Genomic DNA, 8,741 nt, shown 5'->3' with positions numbered 1-8,741 from the left:
AGGGGGGCTCACCGGAGAGGTACCCCACTATCTATCTTAGGGTTCAGGGTGGGGGCGGTGGTCACTAGCGATGGCGGGGCGATGGCGTGGGGATCGCTAGAGAAAAAGCTCGGCACGGGGGGGCTAGAGGGATGGCCGGGCGGTGGCGGACAGGCGGTGGGGAGTGTTTTCGGGTCGGGGGGCTGCTGTTTGGCCGGTGGTGGCTGGCGGCTCATGCGGATGGAGGTTGAAGATGAACTGCGGGCCCTTGATTTCGTATCCAACGGCTGAAAAATCGACTGACCAGAGATGAAAAAGACAGTCGACCGAGGTGTAGCCTCACCTTGCAGTGCGTTCAGTTTCGACAGCAAAATTCAGTTTCGACAGTTAAGTTCAGTTTCGACAGTTAAGTTCAGTTGCGACAGTTAAATTCAGTTTCGATAGTTAACTTCAAAGATGAGCGGCTGCTGTATTTTACATCTAGCACTTTCTGGTTATGTTTTTGACGTCATGTATTGGAGATGCTATTAGAATTCCACTCAGGTTAACATTGCCTCTCTTGTCCTGCTTCAGCCTCGGCGTCGTACAACTCACCGAAGCTGCTCCAACGACAAAACCCTCCATCACAGCGGAGCAGTACCTCGGGCTCCATCTCCAGACGCCTAAGATCTTCTTCCCCTCCTCCGGCAGCCAAGCCAGCCGGAGCATCCTCACCGGCCAACCCAATCACGCTCAGATTGACATGGCTTCGCCAAAGAGGTTGTACACTTGTTGCATCTCTTTTTTACTCTACATGTTATATATATTGTCCACTGAGCACACGTAGTAACGGGAAATACGATTATTTTATCCTACTATATGACAAGTGATACATCTCCATCGTATCTACTTTTCCAAACACTTTTGCCCTTGTTTTGGACTCTAACTTGTATGATTTGAATGGAACTAACCCGGACTGACGTTGTTTTCAGCAGAACTGCCATGGTGTTGTTTTTGTGCAGAAAATAAAGATAATCGGAATGTCCTGAAACTCCACGGAACACCTTAGAAAAAATAAAGAAAAATCCTCGCAAAAGATGAAGACCAGGGGGCCCCACACCCTGTCCACGAGGGTGGGGGCGCCCCCCTGGGCGCGCCCCCTACCTCGTGGTCCCCTTGGTGGCCCTCCGACGCCAACTCCAACTCTATATATTGGCTTTCGGGGAGAAAAAAATCAGAGAGAAGAAATCATCACATTTTATGATACGGAGCCGCCGCCAAGCCCTAATCTCTCTCGGGAGGGCTGATCTGGAGTCCGTTCGGGGCTCCGGAGAGGGGGATTCATCGTTGTCGTCATCATCAACCATCCTCCATCACCAATTTCAGGATGCTCACCGCCGTGCGTGAGTAATTCCATCGTAGGCTTGCTGGACGGTGATGGGTTGGATGAGATTTATCATGTAATCGAGTTAGTTTTGTTAGGGTTTGATCCCTAGTATCCACTATGTTCTGAGATTGATGTTGCTATGACTTTGCTATGCTTAATGCTTGTCACTAGGGCCCGAGTGCCATGATTTCAGATCTGAACCTATTATGTTTTCATGAATATATGTGAGTTCTTGATCCTATCTTGCAAGTCTACAGTCACCTACTATGTGTTATGATCCGGCAACCCCGAAGTGACAATAATCGGAACCACTCCCGGTGATGACCATAGTTTGAGGAGTTCATGTATTCACTATGTGCTAATGCTTTGTTCCGGTTCTCTATTAAAAGGAGGCCTTAATATCCCTTAGTTTCCAATAGGACCCCGCTGCCACGGGAGGGTAGGACAAAAGATGTCATGCAAGTTCTTTTCCATAAGCACATATGACTATATTCGGAATACATGTCTACATTACATTGATGAACTGGAGCTAGTTCCGTGTCACCCTATGTTATGACTGTTACATGATGAACCACATCCGGCATAATTATCCATCATTGATCCGGTGCCTACGAGTTTTCCATATACTGGTTTACGCTTATTTACTTTTTCTCGTTAGTACTATTACAATCACTACAAAATACCCAAAAATATTACTTTTGCTGTCTTTACGTTTGTTACCGTTACCACCACTATCATATTACTTTGCTACTAAACACCTTGCTGCAGATACTAAGTTTCCATGTGTGGTTGAATTGACAACTCAGCTGCTAATACTTGAGAATATTCTTTGGCTCCCCTTGTGTCGAATCAACAAATTTGGGTTGAATACTCTACCCTCGAAAACTGTTGCAATCCCCTATACTTGTGGGTTATCAAGACCTTTTTCTAGTGCCGTTGCCGGGGAGACATAGCTCTATTCTTTGAGTCACTTGGGATTTATATCTGCTGGACACTATGAAGAACTTGAAAGACGCTAAGACCAAGATATTACCCTCAACTACGAGGGGAGGTAAGGAACTACCATCTAGCTCTGCACTAGATTCTCCTTCTGTTATGAGTAAGCTTGCGACACCTAAACCTGCTACTGCTATGAATTCTGATATGTCGCATATTATTGATGATGCCACTTCTGCTATGCATGATACTTATGATGAAACTACTTCCATGCTTGATACTACTGTGCCACTTGGTGAATATCTTGATGAGCAAATTGCTAGGTCTAGAGAAAGAGAAATTATTGAACCTGAACACTATGATGTTAGTGACGATGAACCTATGCATGCTATTCCTGAGGGTTATATTTTTGATGCTGAATCTTCTGCAGCTATTTTTGCTTGCCACGATAGATATGAACTTAAGAGGTTGCTAATTAAATGGAGTAAAGAATCTCTTAGAGATAGAATGAGACCCGACCCTGCTTTTGCTACTTCACCTATTTGTGTTCCCGATAAGGATTATTATGATTTTTCTGTTGATCCAGATATAATTACTTTGGTTGAATCCAATCCTTTTTATGGATATGAATCTAAAACTATTGTGGCACATCTTACTAAGTTGAATGATATAGCTGCCCTATTTACTAATAATGAGAGATAGCGCTACCTTTATTTACTTAAGATATTTCCGTTCTCATTAAAGGGTGATGCTAAGATATGGTTTAATTCTCTTGATCCTAGTTGTGTGCAAAGTCCCCAGGATATGATTTATTACTTCTCTGCTAAATATTTCCCTGCTCATAAGAAACAAGCTGCTTTGAGGGAAATATACAATTTTGGGCAAATTGAAGAAGAGAGTCTCCCACAAGCTTAGGGGAGGATTCTCAAGTTACTTAATGCTTTGCCTGATCATCCTCTTAAGAAACCTGAAATATTTGATATCTTTTATAATGGACTAACTGATGCTTCCAGAGATTACCTGGATAGTTGTGCTGGTTCTCTTTTCAGGGAAAGAACACCGGATGACGCTGAAATTCTATTGAATAATATGTTGGCTAATGAAAATAATTGGGCACCTCCCGATCCAGCTCCTGAGCCAATTATTGAGCCTATTCCTAAACCAACTCCAAAGAAGAGAGGTGTTTTATTTCTCAGTCCCAAAGATATGCAAGAGGGAAAGAAATCTATGAAAGAAAAAGGTATTAAAGCTGAAGATGTTAAGAATTTACCTCCTATTGAAGAAATACACGGTCTTAATTTACCACGTGTTGAAGAAGTATATGATCTCAATTACTTATTTAATGAAGAACCTCCTGATATCCCGACACAGGTAGTGAAGGTAAATTCTCTCTATAGATATGATAAAGCTGAAGTCCCTCCTACTAAAATTGCTAGTCAGTGCTTGGATGAGTTTGATAACTTTATGTTTAAGCAAGATGACTTTAATGCTTATTTTGGTAGACAATTAAAACAAGATGCTTATATGATTAAACGCTTGGGTGATTATATGGCTGATATTAGAGGTGAACTTAAACTTGTTAGCAAACATGCTTCTATGGTTACCACTCAAGTAGGACAAGTACTTAAGGCTCAAAAGGAAGCACTTGATGAAATGAATAGTAAGAATAATGATTATGCTGTTAGAGTGGCTACTAGAACTGGTAGAATGACTCAGGAACCTTTGTATCCTAAAGGCCACCCTAAGAGAATCGAGCAAGATTCTCAGAGAAATGATATTGATGTACCTAGTTCTTCAAGAAAGAAGAAAAAGAAAAATGATAGGACTTTGCAAACTTCTAGCAAACCTATTGCTGAGCCACCTGAAAATCCAAATGATATTTCTATTTCTGATGCTGAAACACAATCAGGTGACGAACATGAACCTAGTGATAATGTTAATGATAATGTTCATGATGATGCTCAACCTAGTAATGATAATGATGTAGAAGCTTAACCTGCTGTTGATCTTGATAACCCACAATCAAGGAGTCAACACTATGATAAAAGATATTTCGTTGCTAGGAAACATGGTAAAAAAAAGGGAACCATGGGTTCAGAAACCCATGCCTTTTCCTCCGAAACCATCCAAGAAAAAGGATGATGAGGACTTTGAGCGCTTTGCTGAAATGATTAGACCCATCTTTTTACGTATGCGATTAACTGATGTGCTCAAAACAAATCCTTATTCTAAGTATATGAAGGATATTATTACTAATAAAAGAAAGATACCTGAAGCTGAAATTTCCACCATGCTTCCTAATTATACTTTTAAGGGTGGAATACCAAACAAACTTGGAGATCCCGGAGTACCTACTATACCATGCTCCATGCTACGTCTCGAGCTTGCGTTGGATTTCCCCGAAGAGGAGAGGATGATGCAGCACAGTAGCGTAAGTATTTCCCTCAGTTTTTGAGAACCGAGGTATCAATCCAGTAGGAGACCACGCGCAAGTCCCTCGTACCTGCACAAAACGATAGCTACTCGCAACCAACACTTAGGGATTGTCAATCCCTTCATGGTCACTTACGAGGGTGAGATCTGATAGAGATAATATTTTTTGGTATTTTTGGTATAAAGATGCAAAGTAAAAAGTAAAAGCAAAGCAAGTAAATAAAGTGATGGAGATTGATATGATGAGAATAGACCCGGGGGCCATAGGTTTCACTAGTGGCTTCTCTCAAGAGCATAAGTATTCTACGGTGGGTGAACAAATTACTATTGAGCAATTGACAGAATTGAGCATAGTTATGAGGTTATCCAGGAAATGATCATGTATATAGGCATCACGTCCGTGACAAGTAGACCGAAACGATTCTGCATCTACTACTATTACTCCACTCATCGACCGCTATCCAGCATGCATCTAGAGTATTAAGTTAAAAACAGAGTAACGCCTTAAGCAAGATGACATGATGTAGAGGAATAAATTCATGCAATATGATAAATACCCCATCTTGTTATCCTCGATGGCAACAATACAATACGTGCCTTGCAACCCTTTCTGTCACTGGGTAAGGTCACCGCAAGATTGAACCCAAAGCTAAGCACTTCTCCCATTGCAAGAACTACCAATCTAGTTGGCCAAACCAAACGGATAATTCGAAGAGACTTGCAAAGATAACTCAATCATACATAAAAGAATTCAGAGAAGAATCAAATATTTTCCATAGATAAGCTGGATCATAAACCCACAATTCATCGGTCTCAACAAACACACCGCAAAAAGAAGATTACATCGAATAGATCTCCACGAGAGAGGGGGAGAACATTGTATTGAGATCCAAAAAGAGAGAAGAAGCCATCTAGCTACTAACTATGGACCCGGAGGTCTGAAGTAAACTACTCACACTTCATCGGAGGGGCTATGGTGATGATGTAGAAGCCCTCCGTGGTGGATGCCCCCTCTGGCGGAGCTCCGGAACAGGCCCCAAGATGGGATCTCGTGGATACAGGAAGTTATGGCGGTGGAATTAGGTTTTTGGCTCTGTCCCTGATCTGTTGGGGGTACGTAGGTATATATAGGAGGAAGGAGTACGTCGGTGGAGCGTCAGGGGGCCCACGAGGCAGGGGGCGCGCCAAGGGGGGAGGGCGCGCCCCCCACCCTCGTGACCGCCTCTGGCACTTCTTGGAGTAGGGTCCAAGTCTCCTGGATCACGTTCGGTGAGAAGATCACGTTCCCAAAGGTTTCATTCCGTTTGGACTCCGTTTGATATTCCGTTTCTTCGAAACACTGAAATAGGCAAAAAACAGCAATTCTGGGTTGGGCCTCCGGTTAATAGGTTAGTCCCAAAAATAATATAAACGTGGAAAATAAAGCCCATTATAGTCCAAAACAATAGATAAAGTAGCATGGAGCAATCAAAAATTGCAGATACGTTGGAGACGTATCAGGCATCCCCAAGCTTAATTCATGCTCGTCCTCGAGTAGGTAAATGATAAAAAGAGAATTTTTTATGCGGAGTGATACTTTGGCATAATTTCGATGTAAATCTTCTTAATTGTGATATGATTATTCAGATCCGAAAGATTCAAGACAAAAGTTCATATTGACATAAAAATAATAATACTTCAAGCACACTAATCAAAATAATTATGTCATCTCAAAATAACATGGCCAAAGAAAGTTCATCCCTACAAAATCATATAGTTAGGCTATGCTTCATTTTCGTCACACAAAGATGTTCCCAACTTCTATACCCCCGATGACAAGCCAAGCAATTGTTTCATACTTAAATAATCTCAAACTTTTTCAACCTTCACGCAATACATGAGCGTGAGCCATGGATATAGCACTATGGGTGGAATAGAATATGATGATGGGGATTGTGTGGAGAAGACAAAAAAGGAGAAAGTCTCACATTGACGAGGATAATCAACGGGCTATGGAGATGCCCATCAATTGATGTCAACATGAGGAGTAGGGATTGCCATGCAACGGATGCACTAGAGCTATGAATGCTCAACAAAAGAAAACTAGTGGGTGTGCATCCAACTTGCTTGCTCATGAAGACCTAGGGCATTTGAGGAAGCCCATCGTAGGAATATACAAGCCAAGTTCTATAATGAAAAATTCCCACTAGTATGAAAAAGACAACTTATGAGACTCACTATATGAAAAACATGGTTCTACTTTGAAGCACAATATATGAGACTCACTACATGAAGAATGAGGTGCTACTTTGAAGCACAAAATATGAGACTCACTACATGAAGAACATGGTGCTACTTTGAAGCACAAGTGTGGAAAAAGAGATAGTAGCATTGCCCTTTTTTTTTTGGGCCTTCTTTTTTGGCCTTTCTCTTTTTTTTATTTGGGCAATGCTCTAATAATGATGATCATCACACTTCTGATGATTACACCATGAGGATTATAACTCGAAACTAGAACAAGGTATGACTCTATATGAATGCCTCCGGCGGTGTACCGGGATGGTGCAATGAATCAAGAGTGACATGTATGAAAAATAATGCATGGTGGCTTTGCCACAAATACGATGTCAACTACATGATCATGCAATGGCAATATGAAAAAAGTAATGTATGTCATAATAATGATGAACGGAACGGTGGAAAGTTGCATGGCAATATATCTCGGAATGGCTATGGAAATGCCATAATAGGTAGGTATGGTGGCTGTTTTGAGGAAGATATAGGGAGGTTTATGTGTGATAGAGCGTATCGCATCACGGAGTTTGGATGCACCGGTGAAGTTTGCGCCAACTCTCAATGTGAGAAAGGGCAATGCACGGTACTGAAGAGGCTAGCAATGGCGGAAAGGTAAAAGTGCGTATAATCCATGGACTCAACATTAGTTAAAAGAACTCATATACTTATTGCAAAAATTTAGAAGTCATCAAAAATCAAGTACTACGCGCATGCTCCTAGGGTGATAGATTGGTAGGAAAAGACCATCGCTCGTCCCCGACCGCCACTCATAAGGATGCACAAGCCAAGTACACTTCATGTTTCAAATTTGTTACACAACTTTAACCATACGTGCATGCTACGGGATTTACCAACTTCAACACAAGTATTTCTCAAATTCACAACTACTCAACTAGCATGACTTTGATATTATTACCTCCATATCTCAAAACAATTATCAAGCATCAAACTTATCTTAGTATTCACGCACTCAAAAGAAAGTTTCACATATCTTGAACACCAAGTATATTAACATTAAGCAAATTACCATCCTATTAACGACTCTCAAGATAATCTAAGTCAAGCATGAAAGATCAAGTTTCTTTAAAACAAATCCACCACTGTGCTCTAAAAGATCTAAGTGAAGTACTAGAGCAAAAAATTATCACGCTCAAAAAGATATAAGTGAAGCACTATGAGCAACTATCAAGCTCAAAAGATATAAGTGAAGCACATAGAGTACTCTATCAAATTCCAAATCATGTATGGCTCTCTCAAAAGGTGTGTACATCAAGGATGATTGTGGTAAACTAACAAGCAAAGACTCAAATAATACAAGACGCTCCAAGCAAAACACATATCATGTTGGTGAATAAAAATATAGCTCCAAGTAAATTACCGATGGAAGTGGACGAAAGAGGGGATGCCTTCCGGGGCATCCCCAAGCTTTGACTTTTTGGTGTCCTTGGATTATCTTGGGGGTGCCATGGGCATCCCCAAGCTTAGACTCTTGCCACTCCTTGTTCCATAATCCATCAAAAGAATTCACCGAAAACTTGAAAACTTCACAACACAAAACTCAATAGAAATCTCGTGAGCTCCGTTAGAGAAAGAAAACAAAAGACTACTTTAAGGTACTGTAATGAACTCATTCTTTATATATATTGGTGTTAAACCTACTGTATTCCAACTTCTCTATGGATTATAAACTAATTTACTAGCCATAAATTCATCAAAATAAGCAAACAACACACGAAAAACAGAATCTGTGAAA

This window comes from Triticum aestivum, chromosome 2B, assembly GCF_018294505.1.
Source record: "Triticum aestivum cultivar Chinese Spring chromosome 2B, IWGSC CS RefSeq v2.1, whole genome shotgun sequence".
Classification (NCBI taxonomy): domain Eukaryota; kingdom Viridiplantae; phylum Streptophyta; class Magnoliopsida; order Poales; family Poaceae; genus Triticum; species Triticum aestivum.
This window is presented reverse-complemented; position numbering follows the sequence as displayed.